The 23,551-nt window shown below is 50.4% G+C and overlaps 1 long non-coding RNA gene across 1 annotated transcript in view; it reads left to right on the top strand.

Annotated features, from left to right (window-relative positions):
• The window catches only part of LOC106506648, a 97,985-nt gene that overhangs the window by 51,653 nt on the left and 22,781 nt on the right, over nucleotides 1-23,551 (top strand). The window contains exon 2 of the long non-coding RNA XR_002339912.1: nucleotides 20,124-20,232. This is a non-coding gene — a long non-coding RNA (uncharacterized LOC106506648). The remainder of the gene's footprint in view (nucleotides 1-20,123; nucleotides 20,233-23,551) is intronic.

Below are 23,551 nucleotides of genomic sequence, written 5' to 3'. Positions count from 1 at the left end.
ATCCAAACTTTATCTTTCAGCCTAGTGAGGAATGTTAGGTTCCAGGACCTGTCCCTGTGCCTCCTCCATTAACCTTTTCTTTTTTTTTGTCTTTTTAGGGCCACACCCATGGCATATGGAGGTTCCCAGGCCAGGGGTCAAATCAGAGCTGTAACTGCTGGCCTACACCCACAGCCATAGCAATGCCAGATCCAAGCTGCATCTGCAACCTACACTATAGCTCACAGCAACACCGGATCCTTAACCCACTGAGCAAGGCCAGGGATCAAACCTACGTCCTCATGGATACTAATCGGGTTCGTTATCACTGGGCCATGACGGGAACTCCTCCATTAACCTTTTTATGCCTTTTGTCACCTATATGACTGTTTCAGCATGTATAGGATGGAACCCTGCCACTGTTATACCACTGCCGCTTCTCCCAGCTAACATGTAATGAGTGCTTATGATGAACTATGCATTGCTCAAGCATTTTATTTATTTATTTTTCTTTCTCTCTTTTTTTGTTTTTATGGCTGCATCTGCAGCATATGGAAGTTCCCATGTAGGGTTCACATTGGAGCTGCAGCTGCTGGCCTACACCATAGCTTGCAGCAATGCCGGATCCATAACCCACTGAGCGAGTGAGGCCAGGGATTGAACCCGCACCCTCTCAGAGACAACATCGAGTCTTAACCTGCTGAGCCACGAAGTGGGAACTTCAAAGCATTTTAAAACATGGCTCCAGGAGTTCCCATCATGGTGCAGTGGAAATGAATCCAACTAGGAACCATGACGTTGTGGGTTCGATCCCTGGCCTTGCTCAGTGGGTTAAGGATTCTGTGTTACTGTGAGCTGTGGTATAGGTCACAGACTCGGATCGGATCCTCTGTTGCTGTGGCTGTGGCTGGCAGTTGTAGCTCTGATTGGACCCCTAGCGTGGGAACCTCCGTAGGCCATGGGTGCAGACTTTAAAAAGCAAAAACAAACAAACAAACAAAACCCAAAAAACAAACCATGGCTCCAAATTCCCTGACACTCCTGTCAAGAGGTGGAGCCTATGTCCTTCCTGCGATTGTTTCTAGAAATAAAATGTAGTAGAAATGACACTGTGTGACTTCTGAGGGTGGGTTAGATGCAGCCATACCACCTGTGCTTGAGCCTCAGGGGACACTCACTCTTGGAACTCAGCTGCCACACTGTGGGGAAGCCCAGGACCCACAGAGAGGCCACATGTAGGTGTTCTGGCCAGTAGCCTCCGCTGAGCCTAGCTCGGCTGCCAGATGTATAAGGGAGGACACCTTGAGGTGTCCCTGTGTCTGGTCCTCAGCTCTTTCCAGCCGAGGCCCCAGATATTGTAGAACAGAAGGAAGCCATCTCCAGTGTGCTCTGTCTGAATTCTTGACCCATAAGAATCAGTGAGCTTGGAGTTCTTATTGTGGCTCAGTGGGTTAAGAACCTGACATAGTGTCTGTGAGGATGGAGGTTCGATCCTTGGCCTCGCTCAATGGGTTAAGGATATAGTGTTGCCACAAAGTGCACTGCAGGTTACAGACGTGGCTCAGATCCGGCATTGCTGTGGCTGTGGTGTGGGCCGGCAGGTGCAGCTCCGATTCAACCCCCAGCCTGGGAACTTCCAGATGCTACAGGTGGGGCCCTAAAGAGGGAAAAAAAAAAAAAAAAAAAAAAAAAAGAAGAAGAATTGGTGAGCTTAAGAAACTAGGTGTTGGCGGGGGGATGTTACTCAAGAGTAAATAACCAGAATCCCCAAACCAACCCTGGAAGTAGTTGTTAGAATCATCTCCATTTCCTAGAGGAGGAAATTAAGACCTGAGATGCTTCAGTGAGTTGTCCAGAGTCACAGAGAGCACAAAAGCAGGGATTTGTGCTCATAAGTCTGACTTAAACCTGTGTACTAAAGAATCGTGTCCCATCCTGCAGGACCCAGTGGGCCAGAGAGGGGACTGGATGTCAATTTGAGGGCCCTGGGGAACCGCTGTGGAATTTGTGAGATGAGAGGGCACTCAGAAGCTCAGCTCTCTTGGGTGCTGTGTGGAGGGAGGCGAGAAGGGGCTAGAGGTGGCCGCCAGGATGGCATGCATTCTTCCATTGTCCTCTTTCTGTCCTGCCTCTCTGAGCTGTGAAAACTGCAGTAGGAGCCCTGGTATCAGGCCCTCGTGAGCTCTGCACCTGTCAGAACTTGGCTCAGCCAGGGATGCCCGCCAACTGGGCTGACCCTCGACAGGCAGAGCTGGGCTCCAAAGGCCAGGGATTCAGGGCCAGTGTGAGCAGAAAAATGACCCAGGAGAGTCCATCGCCCCGTGCACCTCAAGGTGGGCCACGCAATCCAAGATCCCCTGTGCAGACATCTGTTTGTTTTGGAGTTGACTGTGAGTGACAGAGAGCCCCAAAGAGCAGGGACTTAAAGGAGACAAACAGTGATCTCTCTTCTTTATAAATAGTCTGGAGTTCCTGTTGGGGCTTAGTGGGTTAGGAACCTGACTAGTATCCATGATGATGTGGGTTTGATCCCTGGCCTTGCTCAGTGGGTTAAGGTTCTGGCATTGCTCCAAGGTGTGTCGTAGGTCGCAGATGTGGCTCAGATCTGGCATTGCTGTGGCTGTGGTGTAGGCTGGCAGCTGCAGCTCCAATTCGACTCCTAGCCTGGGAACCTCCTTATGCAGCAGGTGTGGCGCTAAAAAGAAAAGAAAAGAAAAATAGCCTGGAGATAGGCAATCCTAGGCTATCGGGATGACTCCTTGATACCCAGGGACTCAGGTTCCTTCTGTCTTATGGTTCCACATTCAATACCTCATGGCCCCAAATGGCTGCTCATTCTCCAGCAATCATGTTTACATTCCAGCCAGAGGGAAGGAGGAAGAGGCAGAGAATGCTCTCCTTCTCGTTAAAGACCTTTCCCAGAAATTGCACATGGAGACACATGGCCACACTTAACTGCAAGAGGCTACGAAGTACGGTCTCTGTCCTGGTGTCCACGTGTCCAGCTATGTCTGGGGGTTCTAATACTAAGGGAAAGGGAGATACTGGACATGGGGCACCACCAGCAATGCCGCCATACCTGCAACCTGGCAGCTAGAGCGAGTGTTTTGAAATTCAGATTGGATCATTTTACTTCCCTACTTAAAACCGTCCTGTAGCTCTCACTGCTTCTTCGATAAAGGCCAACTCCTCATCCAGCCCTCGGGCTGCCCCATCTCATCCTGACCCACCTCTGCTGCCTTACCCTCCCCAACCCGTTCCCAACGCTGAACTCGAACCATGCCCTCTCTCACCCCGAGTCACCTTTGTGCTCTGACTCTTCGGAAAATTCACAATCAGGATGAGCCACAGAGGCAGTTAATGACTTAAGGGCTCTGGTTATAAAGCCCCTACTGTGTGCCTGGTACCCTCCATCCATTTTCTCATCTTCATCCTCTCAACAGCCCTGTGCGGTTGGTACTGCAGGACCCCCTTCTGCAGATAAAGAAACGGAAACGAGCTGGGTGGGACTGTGTCATGATCTCCTTGTCGCACTGCCTTGCTGATGAAAAATGACATCTGTAGGTGTGGTGCACAACACTTTCCTCCCATCAGCTCATGCAGTCCTCACAGCTACTGTATCCCTTTTGAAAATGAGGAAATAGAGGCTCATAGAGGGACAGTGCCTTCTCCGAGGTCACACAGCCAGGTGGTAGCCATGTCCCGATTGGAATCCAGGTTTGCCTGCCCGTTGTCTCCCAATAGCTGCCCCATCTGCCCCCTCTGGGGTAGGTGTGAGGGCAGACCACTCTCTACCTTCCAGGGTCCTGGTGAAAATGGCAGGGATCCCAGAGTCCAGCCTGCAGATGAGGAGACCAAGTTCCCAAAAGGAAGAACCTTGGTCCACACACCATCAGGGGAACTGTTAGAAGGGACCCAGGTCTCCTAACTTTCAGTGCCTGCATCTTGCACACTTGGCTCGTCCATGCACAAACGTTTATTGAGCACCTCCTGTGTGCCAGGCACTGTACTAGCCTCTGGGAATCACAGAGATGAAGAGAACAGGCAGAACCCCCTGCCTCCGCCTTCCCCATGGAACTGACATTCTCGGACAGAGTCAAGGAGGGAGAGACTGAAACTAACCAAATCAAGCGTCAGCAGCTACTGTCTTCCCTCTTTACTTCTTGCCTTCGACAAACATTGATTGAGAACCGTATTTCTCTAAGACAGACTCGGCCCTGACTCTGCTGGTGTGAGAGTCTAGTCGTGGAGACAGGCACCAAATGAGGAGACACACAGATAAACAAGATAAATTCAGATTCTACTAATGGCAGAGAAGAAATCAAGGTTAGGTAGTGATGGCTTTAGATGGTGTGGTCGGGGAAGGCCTCTCTGAGGAAGGGACTCTTGAGCTGAGACCTGGAGACTGTGAAGTGGCCAAGCAGGAGGGAAGTTGGCCCAGTTGCTGGGAACAGCAAGGGCGAAGGTGCCGAGGTAGGACTGAGCTCGGGGGTGTGGGGTTGCGGAGAGAAGGCTGGGGAGATGGGAGCAGGGTGAGGGGGGTCAGATCAGAGGGGGAGGTTGGCAGGAAGGAGGATGTTGAGAAGGGCCAGGGTGCCATCAAGGGGCACTGAACAGACAAAAGGATGACTAGAGCCCCGGGGGGCACTGCTCAGGTTTATCCCTGATTGCCCAGCCAGACGCCAGAGGGGTGGGGATTGAGCACCTGCTGGCCTGGCACTGCCTGCCTCTGTAGAGATAAAGCCCCCTGCAGTGGAGCCCCCTCGGCAGTTCCTCCACCTGCATAGCCAGCCAGGGCATTGTGTGCTGGCTCTGACAGGCACACCTGGTGCTCTCACTAGCCTGCTGTCTGTCCTGATTTAGGGGCTCCTCCAGGCTGGTTTTGGGGCCTATTCCCTGAAGTCCACCAGCTGGGACTAGGCTGGCTGAGCAGGAGGAAGCCAGGCTCTGGGAGTGGCCAGGGAAGAACGCACGTCTCAACCTGGCGAAAGCCCATGGGATCAAGAGAGAAGGGGTCCTGAGCATCCTTGAAATCCCCAGACCTCCCTTTTCTGATCATCCTTCCCCAGGTGACAGAGAACCGGGGGCTTGGGTAGGAAGCAAGGTTCAAGTGCCAGTTTTGCTGTTACCCTAGGAGATTCTCTCTCCCTTTCTGGGCCTCAGTATACTCATCTGTACAAGGGAAGGGTTGACTTGGCTAAACTAACAGTGTGGACTCTAGAATCAGGCTGTCTGAATCTTCACTCTACCGTGTAGTTGCTGTTTGAACCTAGCTAAATTACTTTCAGTGCTCAGTTTACCCATCTATAAAGTGGGATATCTAATAATAGTACCTATTTCAAGGGTCGTGTGAAGATTGAGTTATGTGTGCCTGATGCTTAAAACAGATGGTAAATGCTGTCGTTAACTCTGATTATTATTGGGATGCAAATCTTTAGAGAATGTTTGTACTGCAAAGACTCAGTGGAGATAACCGAGTCCATTTGTTTGCAAACTTTTTGGTCTTTGTTTTTAATAAGAAGCTCTGCATTGCTCAAGAGAAATTTTACTCAGAGCCCCAGCTGTTCAAGGGGAGTGGGGGGGGGGCGACTGCCCCACCTGCTCCCCCGTCTCTGTGTCTGCAGACCCCAAGGGGGCTACTGGAGCATAATTTGAAAACTCCTGTTCAGACTGTCTCCTTCAGCTCACAGTCCCAGGGAAACAGAATCAGAGAGTGGGACCAGCCCAGGCCCCGCAGGGAGTGAGTGGCTCAGCCTAGCCTAGAACCCAGATCGCCTGGTTTTCTCAACGCAAGACAAGGGGCAGGGGCTGGGAGAAAAGCAAGGACCAGAAGCCACTTAGGGGACTGGGTGCATTGTGGCGTCAAGCCATTAGCATGCAAATGACATGCAAATTGATGCAAAACAGCATGTTTTATGCTAATTTGCAGAGTCGAGAGCGACGACATTTTTGGTAATAGGGCAGCAGTCCTGGTCCCTGGGCATTGCCGAACACGCGTCCCTTTTTTCTTTCTTTCTTTCATTATTATGATCAGGCCCATAAATCTTGGTTTGGCTGTGATCCCACCCCTTCTTGCCTGCAAGCCTGGCTCTTGTCACCCTCAAGGGCTCCCTCCTCAGTTCCCTGGTCCTGCCTGGGCCCAGGGATGGGCTAAGCAGGAGGAGGTCAGAGAACCAGGACATAGGAGCCACCAATCAGCTCCAGGAGGTGAGCCCATCCTGGAAGCTGCTTCTTTTTCTTCTTTTTAAATTTTAAAAATTATTTTCTTCTATTGAAGTGTGGTTGATTTAGTGTCGTGTGGAAGCTGTTTCTTGAGGAGGAGAGCTTGGTGGGAGTCTGATGGGGTGTGGGACCATGTCAACCACTCCTCAGTGCCAACTGGCCTGTGGGCATCTGATTCGTGCCTGCCAGGCCTCCCGAAAGAAAGCCGGTCCTAACCCCAGATTTGGTGTTTCCCACAGCTCCCATGGCCACTGTGGCTTCCGTGCCATTGTCCGTTTGGCACTGGTCAACCTCACAGGACACTCAGGGAGGGCAGGGCCTGCTCCTTTTCTAGTCGGGATGCTCTGTACCTGGGACACAGATGTGTTTGGTGTTGGAGAACTGGAGCAATACAGAGATCTGGCTACGTCCCTGGGTCCGCTTGCAGTTTCTGAAATCACGCAGCTTGAATTCAAATCCCGACACCTCTGCTTTCTGAGAAAACACTAACATTCATTGCTGACTGTAATGACGCACCGACCAGGTTCACTTTGTGCGGGTGGTTTCTGCTCTCCCTGATAAGCGAATCCTACAAGGTGGGTATTAGTATGGCCCCCATTGTATGGAGGAGAGGTCAAATGACTTGCCCAGAGTCACATCCCGGAGGGAGTGACCAAAGGGGCATTTATGGACACGGAGGATGAGCACCTCACTAGGCAGTAGCTCTAAACCACTGAGCTGCTGGTACAGGGAGCCAGAGCTTCTACCTGTGCCATCAACTCACCTTTTGACAGTGTTAAACATTACCTGCACCTTGTGCTCCTAGAAAACATGGGTGGTTAAGAAATCTTCCCAACCTTTTGTTTTCTACAATCCCTCTACCCTTCTGTGTTGCAGGAAATGGTTTACTGCAGGCTTAGGCCGCATAAGATTTAAGATTCTGTCGGTCTTTCTCATGGCTCCCATAAGACTCAAAATGACTCTCTTGTTTGTCTGTGACCTGTCCCCTTTTGTCTGAACCTGCTGATAAGGCCAGACAAAGACCGTCCCCTTCCCATTCTTTGTCTCATGGTTGATAGATGAGATTAGAACTATTTGTCCCCTCTGAAACTAGACATAAACATTTCCTGTTCAGCTGTTTGAGGTGTCTTCCCCTGACTGCAAGGCAATCTCAACTCTAAATCCCCCCACTGTAACCTCTCGACTCCACCCTATAAAAGTCTAAGGCAAACCGGCCCTGCCTAGATTTGGGGGTCCCAGGTGCTTTCCCTATTGCAAGAGCTGGAATGAAATCGACCCTCCCACTGTCCCCTTGTATTTTGTCTTTGACACTTTACACCGTGGCATTTTCCACCTAAGGCTCCGGGGCCCTTTAAAGGCCCTGTGTGTGACCTTGGATCACTTCCTGAGTATCTCTGTGCCGGGGGCTCCTCTGCAGCAAAACGGGATGCTCAACGGCCCCACCTCCTCAGGTTGAGACAGGAGATCACGCCAGGAAACGCTTGGCGCAGAGCCAGGCACAGAGTGAACGCTCCAGAAATGTCAACCATTGTGCGTGCAGGAGAGGCGAGCGGTGCTCGGAGACTGGACGGGACGTAACGGGACCTGCCGGGGGACACTCGGCGGACGGAAGTGGCGGTCGAACGCACTCTGGAGCCCTTTGCCACCCCCTCCCGCGCTAGGGATGTCCTAGGACTCCCCTCTGGGTCCCTCCGGGATCGCCGGCTGGGGCGGGGGGCACATTCCCCACTCCCGCCCTCCCCCCGCCCGCCTTTGATTGTGGCGAGCAGCGAGTCGCGGAGCAAATTAACTTTTTGCACACTTCATTATGCGCCGCCCCGCGTCCCCCGGGGCCGCGGCCCCGCCCCCGCCCCGCGCCGACAACTTGATTGGGCAATTAATCTTCGCGCCCCCGCCCCCCCTCCCGGCCCGGGCCTTTGTGCGCCTGCACGCGGGCCGCGGGCGCCCGCCGGGCCGCCCGGTCTGCTCGCGCTGATAAGGCGCCCGCGCCGCCCGGCCCCCGCCTTTGTTAGGGCGCGGGAGGCGCGGCCGCCGCTGCCGTCTCGCACCCCGTCAGCGCGCCCCCGCCCCCTCGGCTCCGTCCATCTGTTTGAGCTTCACAATCCTCCAGCGGCCGGGGCGGGGGAGGGGTCTCGCTCTCGGGCGGGGAGCCAGCACCCCCTCCACTCCGCCGCCCCATGTGTGAGGAGAGATTCCCCCCCCCCGCAATCCCCGAGACACACGCACGCGCACGCGCGGGGTGCCCAATTAAGCAGCGCAGTAGTAATTAAGGGGGGGGGCACGAGGCACAGCAGCAGTCTAAGGAATGGGGAGGGGTCTTAGGAGCAGTGTCCAAGAAGGGGGGGACCCGGCCCCCATCCGTACCCCAGGTGTGTAATGCCTGGTTCCCGCCTTGGGGTCTTCAGGTTCCAAAGGCTGGGGTTGGGTGGCGGAGGGGGGGGGGAGTCCCTGGGAATTTGCCTTGAAAATCATGCCTCTTTGTACATTTTTCTGGGTTGAGCCAGCAGCTGACCCAGCCTCAGAAAGGCAGCCCTGAATCAGGTAACGTTGAGAACGAGGTTCTAAATGGAGGGTAGAGGCAGGGCTATAGTAGATGCCAGCAGCAAGGTGGTTGGAAGGGGCTTACCCCTCTCTCACTGTGGGAGGTTGTGCGTCGGGTAACAGCTCTGTGCCCAGGGATGGTGGAGGCCATAGGCCAGGACCATGTGGACACATTGCTGGGCACCCAGCATGTGCTCACAAGTGTCCATTCTTGGTATTTATTTTCTCGGTCTTCTGTAGACAGGCAGGGCAGAGAGGATGAAAGCTGATCAGTGAAAGATGGTGCTGGAAACAAGCTCTTGAGGTTCATCTTGTGCCAGGGCCAGTGGGTAGAGTGGTGCCCGGGCATGAGTGCAAAACCTGTGGTCTCTGCAGAGCTTAGGGCAGGTGTGTGTGTGTGTGTTTCTTGGGAAGTGTCTGCACCAGCGTGTATTGGGTGCAAGTTTGGGGAGAGGGTTCAGAGCCTTGACTAGTTCTCACAAGAGGGGTGTGATCCTGGGCTCACAGTATCTCTGTGTACAAGGCTGGCAAAGCAGCTTCATCCACAGGATTCACCAGCAGCACTGACTAAACACTCACTGGGTGTGGAGTCCACAGGAGCACCCCTTGGTACTAGGACAGCATGAGCAAAGCAGAGCTGTTGGCTGCCCTCACTGACTCACAATCTAGTGTGGGAGATGGATGAGAAAGAAGAAAACCCGTGAATAAGGAGATTCAGTGGGTGATAAGAGCTGTAGATAAAAACAAAGCAGGACAACTGATTTGGTGTGTGGGCCCCATTTGTCGGACGCCCTCATCCCCACCAGGATGCCCATTTGCCAGGGCTGTGAAGGCTACACCCCTGGACCTAGAGATCTAGGCTATCCTGATCAGGTGCAGCCTATCTCCCCACTCCCTAGGACCCAGTCTCCCCACCTGGTTCCATGGTCATGGATCTGGGTCCCTGGGATGATGGGCAGGCCTCAGCCTGCTGCGGCCTCTCTCCCTTATTCCTGTGCAGGTGGCGGTGGTGGTTCCCTCTGATAATGACAGCCTCCAGTCTTGCATGACCGAAAGGCCTCGTGGGTTTATAGTCCAGAAGGGGCCCTGTAAGCAGGAGCTGAATTAAAATGAAGAAATACAGCCTCCCCACCCCCTCCTCATCTCCTCATTCGCACAGCCCCTGAGGCCATGGGTGAATAGTTTCTCAGTCCCTTGGCCTTGCTGAGTTGCGTTAGTGAGCTGGGTCTACACCTCCCTATGGGTCCTAAAGTCAGGAGGCACCCAGAACCAGTAAGTGGAATAAAGAAAGTGGTATTTGAATGTCCACCACCCCCAACCCTTGCTCTGTACACACCAGGTTTAGATCTCTTGTGAATTGTTTTCCGATTTTTTTTTTTTTTTTTTTTTTTTTTTTTTGTCTTTTTGGGGCCACACCCATGGCATATAGAAGTTCCCAGGCTGGGGGTTGAATTGGAGCTGTAGCTGCCGGGCTACACCACAGCCACAGCAATGTAGGATCCGAACTGCATCTGCAATCTACACCACAGCTCATGGCAACACAGGATCCTTAACCCACTGAGCAAGGCCTGGGGTCGAGTCCAAGTCCTCATAGATGCTAGTTGGATTTGTTACCCTGAGCTACCAGGGGAACTCCTGGTCTCTGATTCTGATGTTCTGGCTCTAGACATTCCAGAATTCTAACATTGTGACTCTGACTTTCTGGAATGTTGACATCCTATGCGTCTTACATGATCGTTCTGGATTTCGATGATTTCTGCCCTGCATGTTCTAGAATTCTGGGACTCCAGTATTGATTTTGCTGGGGCCTACTAATTTAAATAACAGTAGAGGAAGACCACATGCAGAGGCACAGGATACTAGTTGTAATAATAGCAATTAACAGTCTTTCAATCATGTTTTAACTCAAGGGTTTTTTTTGGGGGGGCATTATTTTCAGAATCTTCTAAGTGCCAGACATCATCCCAGGATTATATAAATAAATAAATACATACATACATAATTTGTTGGACAGTGATGTGTGCAGGAGAGGGGTAGGGAGTAAGGAGGTGCAATTAAAAATAATGGTCAAGGTAGAACATACTAAGAAGGTAACATTTAATTTTCTATTTGTTCTTTCATTTATTGATATTTGAAATGTCAATCTATTGACTGTATATTTATTTCTCTTTGCAAGTCTACCACGTTTTGTTTTTTATATTTTGGATTGCTGCCAGTTAGGACATTAAAAGTTTAAACTTGTTATATGCTTTTGATTAAATGATATCTTATGCATTATGAAATAACCTTATCCCTTGTAAGAGTCTTTGCTCCAAAATGAATTTTTGTCTGATATTAAACCAACCACTCTGTTGTTCTTTTGATTAGTGTCCATTTAGTACATCTTTTGCCGTATTTATACTTTTATCTTTACATGTAAACTGTGTGTGTGTTTGTTTTGGTAGGTGACACATATTTGGGTCTTTATAAAAATCCAATCTGATAATCTCTGCTTTTTTATTGGAAGTGTGTAGACCATTTACATTTAATGTGATTTTGATATGGTTAGAGTTAAGTCCATAATCTTGCTATATCACCTTTCTCTCATCTGCTCTTTCCTTTTTCTTCTTTTTCTGCCTCATTTCTGATTAACTGAGCACTTTTCATTATTCCACTTTACCCCCTTTATTGGCTTATTAGCTATAATTCCTCATTTTGTTATATTTCAGTGGTTGCATTAGAATTTATGGTATATATCTCTAACATATCACAGTCAAATTGTCAAGTGATATTATACCACTTCCTATGTAGTATAAGAACCTTACAATAGTATAGTTCCACTTCTCTCTTCCTGACTTTAATGCTACTATTCTCTTGCATTTTACTTACGTAGATGTTACAAACTCCATAAAATATTGTTATTTTTATTTGAACAGTGAATTATATTTTAAATACATTTAAATGACAATACAAAATCTTTTATGTATATATTCATTAGTTAGTATTTTGGGGGCTCTTTATTCCTTTGCATAGATCCATATTTCCATCTATTATCATTTTTCTTCTGCCTAAACAATTTCATTTATCATTTCTATAGTACAGTTCTGCTGGTGAGGAATCCTTTTAGCTTTCGTGTGTCTGAGAACATTTTATTTCACTTTCATTTTTGAAAGAAATACTAACAGGAGGAGTTCCCGTCATGGCTCAGTGGTTAAAGAATCCGACTAGGAACCATGAGGTTGGGGGTTCAATCCCTGGCCTCACTCAGTGGGTTAAGGTTGCGGGTTCAATCCCTGGCCTCACTCAGTGGGTTAAGGATCTGGCGTTACCATGAGCGGTGGTGTAGGTCGCAGACGCAGCTCGGATCCCGCGTGGCTGTGGCTCTGGCAGAGGCTGGCAGCTACAGCTCCGATTGGACGCCTAGCCTGGGAACCTCCATATGCCACAGGAGCAGCCCTAGAAAAGGCAAAAAGACCAAAAAAAAAGAAATACTAACAGGAAACAGAAATCTATGTTGACACATTTATTTTTCTTTCAGTAAATTAAGATAGTTTTCTTTTTTTTTCCATACCTGTGGCATGCAAAATTCCTGGACCAGGGATTGAACCTGTGCCACAGAAGTGACCTTAGTCACCACAATGACAATGTCAGATCCTTAACCTCTAGGCCACTAGGGAACTCCCTAGCTTTACTATTTCCTCCTTTCTATTGTGTCCAGTAAGAAATTTGCCATGATTCTTAACTTTGTTCCTTTGTACTTAACATGCCTTTTAAAAATATTTTCCTCTTCATCACCGGTTTTGAGCAATTTCTTCATGATGGGTGATTTTCTTTCCGTTTCTTCTGTTTGAAGTATGTTAAGCCTCTTGCATCTGTGCATTTGTAGCTGACATCAGATTTGGAACATTTTAAAACATTCTCTAGACATTCTTTTTCAAATATCTCCTTTCCTCTGAGGAACTCAGTTGTACATGTTAGACTGTTCAAAGTTGTTCCACAGCTCTTAGTACTTTTCTTGTTTTTATTTTCATATTTTTCCCCTCTATGTATTCCATTTTGAATAGTTTCTCTTTTCTCTGTCTTCAAATTCAATAATCTTTTCTTCTGCTGTGTTTAAGTCAGCCATTAATTCCAGCATATTTTTCATTTCAGACATTGTGTTCTTTATTTCTAGAAGTTTAATCTGGATTTTTTTTTTTTTTTTTGTCTTTTTGCCTTTTCTAGGGCCGCTCCTATGGCATATGGGGGTTCCCAGGCTAGGGGTCTAATCGGAGCTGTGGCCACTGGTCTATGCCAGGGCCATAGGATCAGAGCGGGATCCGAGCTGCGTCTGCAACCTACACCACAGCTCACGGTAACGCTGGATCCTTAACCCGCGGGGCCAGGGATTGAACCCGCAACCTCATGGTTCCTAGTCGGATTCGTTAACCACTGAACCACGAGGGGAACTCCCCTAATTTGGATATTTTTGTATCTTCCATATGTCTCCTTAATTTTGGAGCATTTGGAACACTGTTTTAATAATTGTTTTAATGTTCTTGTCCACTACTTTTGTGTCAGTTCTGGGTCAATTTCAACTAATTTATCATTCTTCTTATTTTGGGCCATGTTTTCTTTCTTCTTTGCATGCCTGTGATCTTTATTTGAATGCCAGACTGTGAATTTTACTTTAGCTGCTGTATATTTTTATATTTCTTCTTCTTCTCTTTGGCTGCACCTGCGGCATATAGAAGTTCTCAGGCCAGGGACTGAATCTGAGCCGCAGCTGTGACGTCTCCTGAAGCTTTGGCCATGCCGGATCCTTAACCCACTGCACCATGGTGAGAACGCCTATATTTTTATATTTTTATAAATCTTCTTGAGTTTTACTCTTAGATTCAATTACTTGGAAACACTTTGATCCTTTCAGGTCTTGCTTTTATGATTTGTTGAATGCGTCCAGAGCAGTGCTGTATTAAGTGCTAATTTTTTTTATCAATATTGAAAGAAGGCCTTCCTGACTACTCTAACCATTGCCCCACAAATTATGACTTTTTATATTTGTCACTATATTTAGTTCTGTGTGACTGCTAGATACTTCTCTCTAATCTTTACCCATGCTTTTCCCAGCTCAGTTTTGTCACACAAAAGTGCCAACGAGTGCTCATGCTAATACTCTAGGGGACTTTCTGTGGATCTCTGCAATTCTCTTTTTGCGCAGCGCTCTCCTCTCTGATACTCCTTCTTGCAAACCCTGCTCTCCTTGGTCTCCCTGGACTCCCAGCTGCATTTCCTTAACTCAGAGTGTCTGCTGGTCTTCACGCCCTCCCTGCCCTGGGATCTGCAGTAAACCTGGGCAATCAAGGGCTCCCATGGTTGCTTCCCGTCACTCAGGGATCACTGTTGTTCATGGCCTGCTACCCAGTGTCTTAAAGACTGTCATTTCATATGTCTTGCCTGGTTTTTGTTTGTTTGTTGTGTATTTGTTCTATTTTGTGGTTTCAAGTAGGAGAGTAAATTCAGTTCCCGTTGCTCCATCTTGGATGGGAGCAGACATCAGAAGGGAACCTTTGAACATAGACTTGAGGAGGTGATGGAGTGGATCATGGGTCTATGGGGTGGGGAGGAGAAGAGAATTCCAGGTAGTGGGAGTAGCCAGGTACCATGGTCCTGAGCACCTGTGCCTGAAAGAGTCCTGCGAGCTCTCAAAGGCCCTGGATCTCCCAGGCCCAGCAATGTTTCTGCCATGTGTAACCATCTCAAGGTTGTCACCTGCCACCTAGTGGGGGCCTGGGAGTGGGAGGCTGAGGTGGGAAGAGGGAGCAAGGTCCTAATTCTGGCTGCTCCTGTTTCTTGCTGTGTGACCTCAGGCAAGCCTCTGTGCCTCTCTGTCCCGTTTCCTCACTTGTCACATGGAGAAGTTTTGAGCACCTTAGGTGGGAAAGTATTCTCCTGAAGAGGGGGTGGCAGTTGATGGTCTGGGCTGGGGCAACCCAGTATGAACTGTTCCCCTGGCCCTCTGCCTGGGGTGACTGAAAAGCAGTTGGGAGCATAGAGGCCTTTCTCTGGGTCCTGAAGGTACATAGAGCACAGGCTGGTTGGCGGAGGCCTGGGGCTCATCTTGGAATGGAGACAGATTGACAGACAAAGAGGAGGCAGGAGGGTGGGACTCGGGTGCCTCTGGGAAGAGAAGGAAGAGGAAGGGATGAGGAGCAGGAAGGAGGAAGGTAGGGCTATGTGCAGCCTCAAGAACCCAGGAACTTCGAAGTCTCCCGCTAGAGGTTGGACTGGTCCTTTCCCCAGGTGGGGTGGGGAGGGGTGCTTGCTGGTTCAGCCCTCTGGATCCTTGGAATAAATGAGGGAGGGACTTAGGTGGTAGGGAATTGCTGAGACTGTGAGAAAACACTCTCCCCTTCCCACAAACTGACCCTTCACCCCTGTCCCCAACTGCACTGCCACTATGATGTCTGAACAAGAGCTTTCTCCTCTGAAGGCAGTTTTCAAAATTGAATGAGATTGCTGGGCCTGACCCCAGGTCCGAGGTGCCTCCCGAGCATGTGCCTGCCTTGCAAGTTCCCAGATGATGATGCTGTTGCTGGTTCTGGGGACACACATTGAGAACCACTCACTGCTCTGTTGAGTGCCCTGTCAGTTTGGGTCCTTTAGGCTCAGACGCTGAGAGGGAGCCTGGAGAGTAAGAGGTTTATTAGGGGGTGATGCCTCTGCAAGATAAGGGGGAGAGAGCAGAATTGGAGGGAGAGCTTCAGTCCACTGTGCGGGCCTGGCGTCATCATCAACCCATTGAGGAGCCCTGGAGAAGAAGGCACCCATCAGAGGAGCCCCTTATGGCAGAAGTGGTCCAGCCCTGCTTCCTCACCTGGCGTGGACATGGGCTGGGATTGCCCAGGAAGAGCGTGGTCTTACCTCAAAAGCCGAGGCGGATTCTGCAGGTGGTGCAGCCAGAGGCTGTTGGCTCACTGCTTTCCTGGTATCTGAAGGTCAAGTTCTCTCTTGAAGAGAGACCAAGCACCCCTCCAAGGCTGCCATGGTGTCTACCATAGGCCAGACTCTGGGCAGAGCATTTACCTGGATGAGTGCAGTTTCATACCCACCCAGAAAAATCTCAGAAATAGTTGTTCCCATTTCATATATGGGAAAAGTGTGGCACTGAGTGATTAGGTCATCTGCTCAGAGATGGAGCTGGGATTTGAACCCCTCTTGTGCCGTAGCAGTCGCTCCTCTCCATCTGGGAGGTGAAGAACTCTAATCCCCTTTACAGCTGGAGAATCTGAGGTGTGGAGATGTAACTCGCCTGACCTTAGAGATTAAAGTAAGTGGGGGCTCTGGGATTTGAACCCTGCTCTGATCTGTCTCTTCTAACTGTAAGGTACTGTTCTTAGATACTTCCAGAAGGATGTGAAAGCAGCATCTTGGAGCTGGAAGGTGCCTCCCTGGCATTTGGCCAGTGGGGACACTGAGGCCCAGGGAGGTAATCGACCATGCCTCAGTTCCTCTCTGTGCCTGCTGTGTGTGGGGTGTTACCCACCCATCATTCATACATTCAGCATACAGCGTGAGACGCCTGTGGCTCAGCCTTCCAACCCAGGGCACTTGGGTTGGGGAGGCAGACATGGTACAGGCACAGGCAGCTCTGGGACTGCACTGGGGATTAGGTGGGGTGACTGACTCACGTGGGGATGCATTCAGGGGGGGCTTCCTGGAGGAGGTAGCTTGAGAAGAGAAGGGCAGGGCAGAGGGAAGAGTAGAAACAAAGGCTTGGAGGTGGGAGCATTCCCCAATGTTGCCTTTAGGGAATGGATCAAAACCCAGCAAGTCTGGAATGCTGAGGTGGTGAGGGGAAGGTGTGGCCAGAAGTGAGGCAGAGAGAAGGTGGGCCCGAGTGTGGTCAAGCTCTTGCCTTGAAACACGACCCCAGCTCCGTTCAGGGCAGGTCTACTCTCTCCAGGAGACCTTTGATCGCCAGGGCTTTGAATTATCCAGATTTTCCTCATCTTTTTGACTCCTCAGTGGTCTCTAGCCCCTAAGGTGGCCCCTAAGTATCCCCCTCTCCTCAGACGGACATCGACCTTGACTTCTAATAAAGTCGGCCTGGGTAAACAGTAGGAGTTTGTGGAAATGTCGGAGCGTGACCTCTAAGGCCAGGTCACGAGATGTATTGCAGCTTCTGCCTTGGTCTCTGGGTTTGGTCACTCTGGGGGAAACGAGCTGCCATGCCGTGAAGTCACTCAGGCAGCCTGTGGAAAGGCCCACAGGGAAAGGAACTGATGTCCCACTTCCAGCTGTCACCACCTCGCCTGTCATATGAATGAGCCACTTTGGAAGCAGATCTTCCCGCCCCAGTCAAGCCTTGAGATGAGAGCAGCCCCAGAACCACGCAGCCAGGCTGGTCCCAGATTCTTGACCCAGAGAAATCATGAGCCTTACTAAGTTATGCTTATTGTTATGAGTCACTGAGTTTTGTAATGATTTGCTGTGCAGCGACAACTCATGAGGGCTTCTCCACACCCTTTCTTGGCTCCTCCTGTAAATTGTTCACTCATTCTTTCATGAATATTCATTGGATACCTACTGTGTACCAGGCACAGGAGATCAGGTTACAGGCCCCTGTTCTCAGAGCCCCAAGATTCAGGCCTCCTGTTCCACTACAATGTTCTAAATTCACCAGCATTAGGTCGCAGACTGAGCTGGATGTCTCTGAGTGACTCTTAACCTTTTAGGAGATTTAACCTGTTTTGAGAGTCTGATGAAAACGGATGGCTAGAAAAAGTCAGCTCTACACATCATTAAATTGGGATGCACTTTCAAAAGGATCCCAGGCTATCCAAAACAAAAGCTTAAGGCTTCAGATTTCAGAGTCCCCAGCGGAGTGAGGGGTAAGAAGGGCCTCAGCTGCTGAGCTGACATTTGCTTAATGACACAGCCCATCCTGACTGCAGCAGGCTTTCAGCTTGCTCCAGGCTGAGTGCACGTGGCTTGGGTTCCCTTCTCTTCTCTGTGCCCCTGACAGGCTGCCCTGCAGAGAGGCCGGCCGGCCTGGCACGGTCAATTTAAAAAGGAGAGGCTGAGGAATTCCCGCTGGGGCTCAGCGCTAACAAACTTGACTAGTATCCATGAGGATGCGGGTTCGATCCCTGGTCTTGTTCAGTGGGTTAAGGATCCAGCGTTGCCGTGAGCTGCTGATGCTATATGGCTGTAGTGTAGGCCTGCAGCTGCAGCTCTGATCCAACCCTAGCCTGGGGACCTCCCTATGCCGTGGGTGGAGCCCTAAAAAAAAAAAAAAAAAAAAAAAGAGAGAGAGAGAGAGAGGATGAGCGTGAGGGTGCCCATTTGAGTGTGTTCAAGCCGGCTTCTCCAGCCAAGCTCTGCCTGCGTCTGAAGAGGCCGGGGAGTATGGAGTCGGGATGGCAGCCTCTGGGGTGGACTGTGGGCTTCAGCCCTGTGCCCTGGAGGGGAGGGTGCTTCTTCATCTTCTGACTAGTTCTTCAGCTTTGGACTGGGGTCAGGGCCCCCTGAAGGGTGGCTGCAGTGTAGAAACAAACCCTCCAGGCCAGGCGCACAGGGGGCTCCTCGCCTTGAAGCTTCTGTGGTTCTTCAGCCCTTGGCTTCTCCTTCCTGACTCTGGGCTGCTGCGGGTCCCCTGCCCCGCTCAGGGAAGCCACCGTTTCCAGGGGGCCATCTCTCCTGGTGTGGCGGTCAGGACTGTCCCAAGAGCTTGGTGCAGCTGCAGTATTTGGGGGGCGGGCAAGGCAGCTTCTCTCCCCCAGGCCCCCCACGAGGGACCCCTTTCCTCCTGAACGTTTGCTTCTCCTTCCTCTTTGATTCTTTCCATGTCTCTCTGCTTCCATCTTTGTTTTTCTTTCCTTCCTTTTCTCTTTTTCTCCTCCACTCTCCCTTCTCTCCTTCCCTCTGCCTTTCCAGTCATTCATCTCCTTCTCTTTTCCCTCCTCTTCGTCTTCATGATTAAGAGCATGGACTCCGGCTGCCTTGGGTTCAAATCCCCGCTCTGCCAAATACTGGCTGTGTGACCTTGGGCAAATTCCTTCATCTCTCTGTGCTTTGGTTTTCTGAGCTGTCAAATGGGGTGCTGACTAGGAGCCATCTCTCTTGTGGTTGTTATGAGGAGTGACTGAGCCCAGGGCCTGGCCCTCTGGGTGCTCAGTGAGTGTCCGCTGCTCCCGTTAAAGTTCATGTTCTTCCGTCCCCTCCTTTGCTTCTCCTTACTGAGCCTCCAGGCCCTGCCGTCCCACTCTCGCCCCTTCTCTGCCCAGATTTTGAGCCTGCCTCCTGCCCCTGCCCACGCTGTTGCCCCATCCATCCCGGCCCCAAGAGGCGGGGAGGGCAGGCTGGGGCTGAGCTGCCCCCGGAGCAGTTGCAGAGCCAGGTGGTGGGAGCTCTTCCTAGGCCCTGCCCACAACGTGCCGAGCTGCCTTTGTGCCGCCGGGTGACAGCCTCTCTCAGCGCCTCACTTGGCAGAGCCGTGCGTCTGGCCCGGGTACAGCTGAAATGCTCAGCCTGCGAGGCAGCAGCCTCGGAAGGCAGGGGGCTCCGGGGCTCCCTTCTCATCCACTTCCTGGGCCATCAGCCCCACGGGGACCCTGGGTGCCCTGCCCAGTGCTCCCCACACAGCAGGAGTTCGAGCAATGGGCAGGCACAGAGGGTAATACCAGTGAAGGCTTCCGGAGTCCTTGCTTTGGGCCCATCGCTGCTCTAAGTGCAGAGACCCTTCGCTGTGACAACAACCCACTGCCCAAGGGACGGGTCTCATCCTTATTTTATTTTACTTTATTTTATTATTTTCTTTAGGGCTGCACCTGTGGCATATGGGCGTTCCCAGGCTAGGGGTCGAGTTGGAGCTATAGCTGCTGGACTACACCACAGCCACAGCAACGCGGGATCCATGCTGCGTCTGTGACCTACACCACAGCTCAGGGCAACGCTGGACCCTTAACGCACTCATCGAGGCCAGGAATCGAACCCGCATCCTCATGGGTACTAGTTGGGCTCTTAACCTGCTAAGTCACAACGGGAACTCCCATCATCCCCATTTTAGAGATGAGCAGACTGAACCACAGAAAAGTGAAGGAAACTGCCCTGGGCTGAATGAATGAATGAAAAGATAATCTCAGGAAGGAAGACATTTTCCATGACAAGTGACGGACCCTCAGTCACACAGGTGGTGAGTGGAAAAAATTAGGGCTTGATCCTGGGAATCCAGCTGCTTCTCCCCTGCCTGTAACCACTGTAGGGTGGCATGGCTGGCGCTCAGACACGGCTCCCTCCCCTTGCTGGGCCTGGGCGAGGAGTGAAGCACTGACCAGAGGGGCCGGATCATGCTGAGGGCAGCTCGGCTGGTGTCCCAGTCCCCACCACAGTTCTTTGAGCATATTGTCCCTGTTTTCCAGGTGAGGCTCCTGAGGTCCAGAGACGACAAGCAACACGCCAAAGGTCACACAGTGGGTGAGTGTGACTCAGAAGTTTTCCTGGTTCCTGTCTTCCCAGTTTCTGTCTGAGGTGAGAGGACAAAGAACAAAGGCCGGACTGGATACCAGCCCTTCCGTTCTGTTTCTGCTGCCAAGGCGAGATCTTGGCGCCCCTCTGCCATTTGCAGAATGGCCTGGGCACGGGTCTCTCCACCTTGTCCTGGAAGCCAGGCCTGGCAAGGGTCATTGTGCTCATCTTTCCTCCTTCCCTTCTCTCTCCCTCTCTTCCGTCCTTCTTCCCTCTCTTCCTCCATCTGATCCTCCCTCCCTTCCTTCCTTTTTGCCTTTTTATTAAGGTATAAAATATACACACTCGAAGTTCTGGTCATGGTGCAGCGGAAACAAATCCGACTAGGAACCATGCGGTTGTGGGTTCGATCCTTGGCTTCGCTCAGTGGGTTAAGGATCTGGTGTTGCTGTGAGCTGTGGTGTATGTAGGTTGCAGATGCGGCTGGGATCCCACGTTGCTGTGGCTGTGGTGTAGGCTGGCGGCTATAGCTCTGATTAGACCCCTAGCCTGGGAACCTCCATATGTGGGGGGTGTGGCCCTAAAAAGACAAAATAAATAAATAAATACACACTCACATACCTAAAACTCAGACATCTAAAGGGTACAACTGAGTTTTTCTGTAAGTATACACCCGCGTATACACCTGTGTGACTACCATCCAGATCAAGTTATAGCACATTTCCAGCACTCAGCAGGCTCCCTCCTGCCCCACCTGCAGGTAACCACTTTTTGGATCACTATAAGTGTTGTTGCTTCTCAAAATTCATGTAAGTGTACTCACTGTGCCCATTTGACAGATGAGATAGTCCGGAGAGGGAGGTAGGCCTGCTGGCAGGCCTGGGTAGTGGGTACTGTCCAGTCCTCACTGCACACGCATGCTTTGTTTGTCTAATCAGAGGAAATGCAACTCCTAGCTCCAGAGGGTCTCACAGGAATCCTGGGGGTTTTGCAATCCAAAAAATGTGGGGAGAGTTATCTCCCTTTAGGATCACCAGGGAGATGCTTGCTGTCAGTACTGGGTTGAATTAAATAACACCCGCCCCCCAGCCATTTGTGTCCACCCCAAACCTCAGAATGTGACCTTACTTAGAGAGATTGTCTTTGCAGAGTTCCCACTGTGGCTCAGCAGGTTAAGAACCGGACTAGTCTCCGTGAGGATGAGGGTTCAATCTCTGTGGGTTAAGGATCCGGCATTGCCACAAGCTGCAGGGTAGGTCCCAGATGCAGCTGGGATCTGGCATTGCCGTGGCTGTGGCATAGGCTGGCAGCTGCAGCTCTGATTTGACCCTTAGGCTGAGAACTTCCATATGCCATAGGTGTGGCCCTATTTTAGGAAAAAAAAGAAAAAAAGGAAGGAAAGAAAGAGGGTCTTTGCAGATGCAGTCAAATTAAGATGTGGTCATAGGGCAGACCCTCTTCCAATGCCTAGTGTCTTCATGAGAAGCCGGAAATTTGGATGCAGACATATAGAGAGAATGCTGTGTGACAGTGGAGGCAGACACTGGAGTGACGCGTCTACAAGCCAAGGAACGGCACAGACTGTGGACAAGCCTCAGATCTAGGAGAGATCCGAGAACAGATTCTCCCTCAGAGCCCCCAGAGAGAAGATGGCCCTGCTGACACCTTGATTTCAGACTCCTCACCTCCAGAACTGTGAGACAATACATTTCTATTGCTTAAAGCCATTCAGTTCGCGGCACTTTGTTAGAGCAGCCCCACAAAATGAATACAATCTCTAAGCCTGAGGTTTTGGGAGCTGCCATCTTTGACTCCAAATCTGGATGGGGGTCTGTTTCAGGAAGGAAAACTCTAGACACACGAAGAAGCTGCCAAGGGCTCCCAAGCAGGAGCCTGGAGCTCAGGGCAAAAACAATCATCTTCTGGGGGTAGAAGAAAGAAAATTACCTGCCGAGACCAGCTCAGCAGGATGGGGCTGACAAACAGGTGCTGTGGTACTTAAGGAAAAAGTTAACATAAAACAAGACACGGAGACAGTAAAGGTGGGAATGGGGGGACTCAGGTCTCAGGGACCAAGAGCCCTGCCTCAAGAAACCACATGCTTTTATTGTGCTCTTTAGATGAGATCAAGTGAGGAGTGGCTGTGGGTGGAGATACAGGGTTTGTTTACTATTATATAAGTTTTTTTTACTATTTAAAAGCCACTTAGCTGGTAAAAGGTTAATCTTTTACTCTGACCTTTTGGCACATTTTTTAAGCTTAAGTCATTTACCAGCACTGTGACTGTTTTTCCAAGCAGGAAGATTGGATAAATAAAGAATGAAGATGGGATAAAGTAAAGAAGGATAAGATGGAGTTTTCAAAGAAACATGTCTCACGACAATTACCTTTCCTCCCAGATGCCAGCTCTAAAAGCAAGTGCCACAGACATTTCAACAGATGAGCTGGTGTGTAGCCTAGGCACATTTGAGCCCCCACGTCACCACGAAACCAAGCTTGCAGCTGCCACAACAGCTGAGCTCTTTGCCAGGCGGAGTTTGCTTTGGTCTGGTTAGCAAAGATCCTCGAGGTTTTGTTATTCCCATTTTACAGATGTGGAAATGGAGGCTCTGAGACATTAAGTGACGGAGGCAGCAGGTGTGAAGCCCAGGCTTTGGGACCTTGTGACTCTGGGGAGGGTACCTCCTCTCCCTGAGCTTCCTGCTGTTGAACCACCAGCAGCAAGATGCACTGCTGACGGAGCTACCTTTTCAAGCCTTATCACATGACATCTTCTCGCAACCCTGGGAGGCAGCTCTCAGCAACCTCGCCTCATAGCCCACGACCCTGAGTCTTGAGGGAAGGTATGTGCATGGGACATGCACAAAAACTGGGAAATGTAAAAGCAAATCTCCCTTGCAGCGATGTCATGTAATTTGAGTTGAATAAGAGCAAGAATGTGGATGTGCCTGGCACAGAAACAGTGCTTAATAAAGTCTTGCTTGAGATGTCACAGCCAGTGAGTGACCGAAGGGGAAGTCACTCCCTCCACCCCATCCCCCACCCCTGGTCTGTCATCCCCTGAAGTTCCTTCTTCCCAGTGATGCTCTGAGGACGGTGCCTGGCAGAGTGAGCCTTCAAGAAAGGTTAACTGGTTCAAAGTATTTTCAGAAAGCTGAACACAAATCTCATGCAAATACATAGTAAGCATGTGTCAAAGGTTTATTTAACTCATTAATGGGGGAACCAGCAGGATGGGAAAGCTGGTTCAGTGGAGGACAAGTTAGATGTGAAACTGACGAATGTCTTACAGGCAAACAAAATCATAAGCTTTTGCATTTTTTTTTTTTAACCATAGGAAGGTTATCATTTCAACTGTGCATCTTTTTATAAGATACTTGTA

The sequence above is a fragment of the Sus scrofa genome, chromosome 17 (assembly GCF_000003025.6).
Source record: "Sus scrofa isolate TJ Tabasco breed Duroc chromosome 17, Sscrofa11.1, whole genome shotgun sequence".
NCBI lineage: Eukaryota > Metazoa > Chordata > Mammalia > Artiodactyla > Suidae > Sus > Sus scrofa.
The sequence above is the reverse complement of the archived record's forward strand: the minus strand, read 5'-3'. Positions and strand labels throughout refer to the sequence as shown.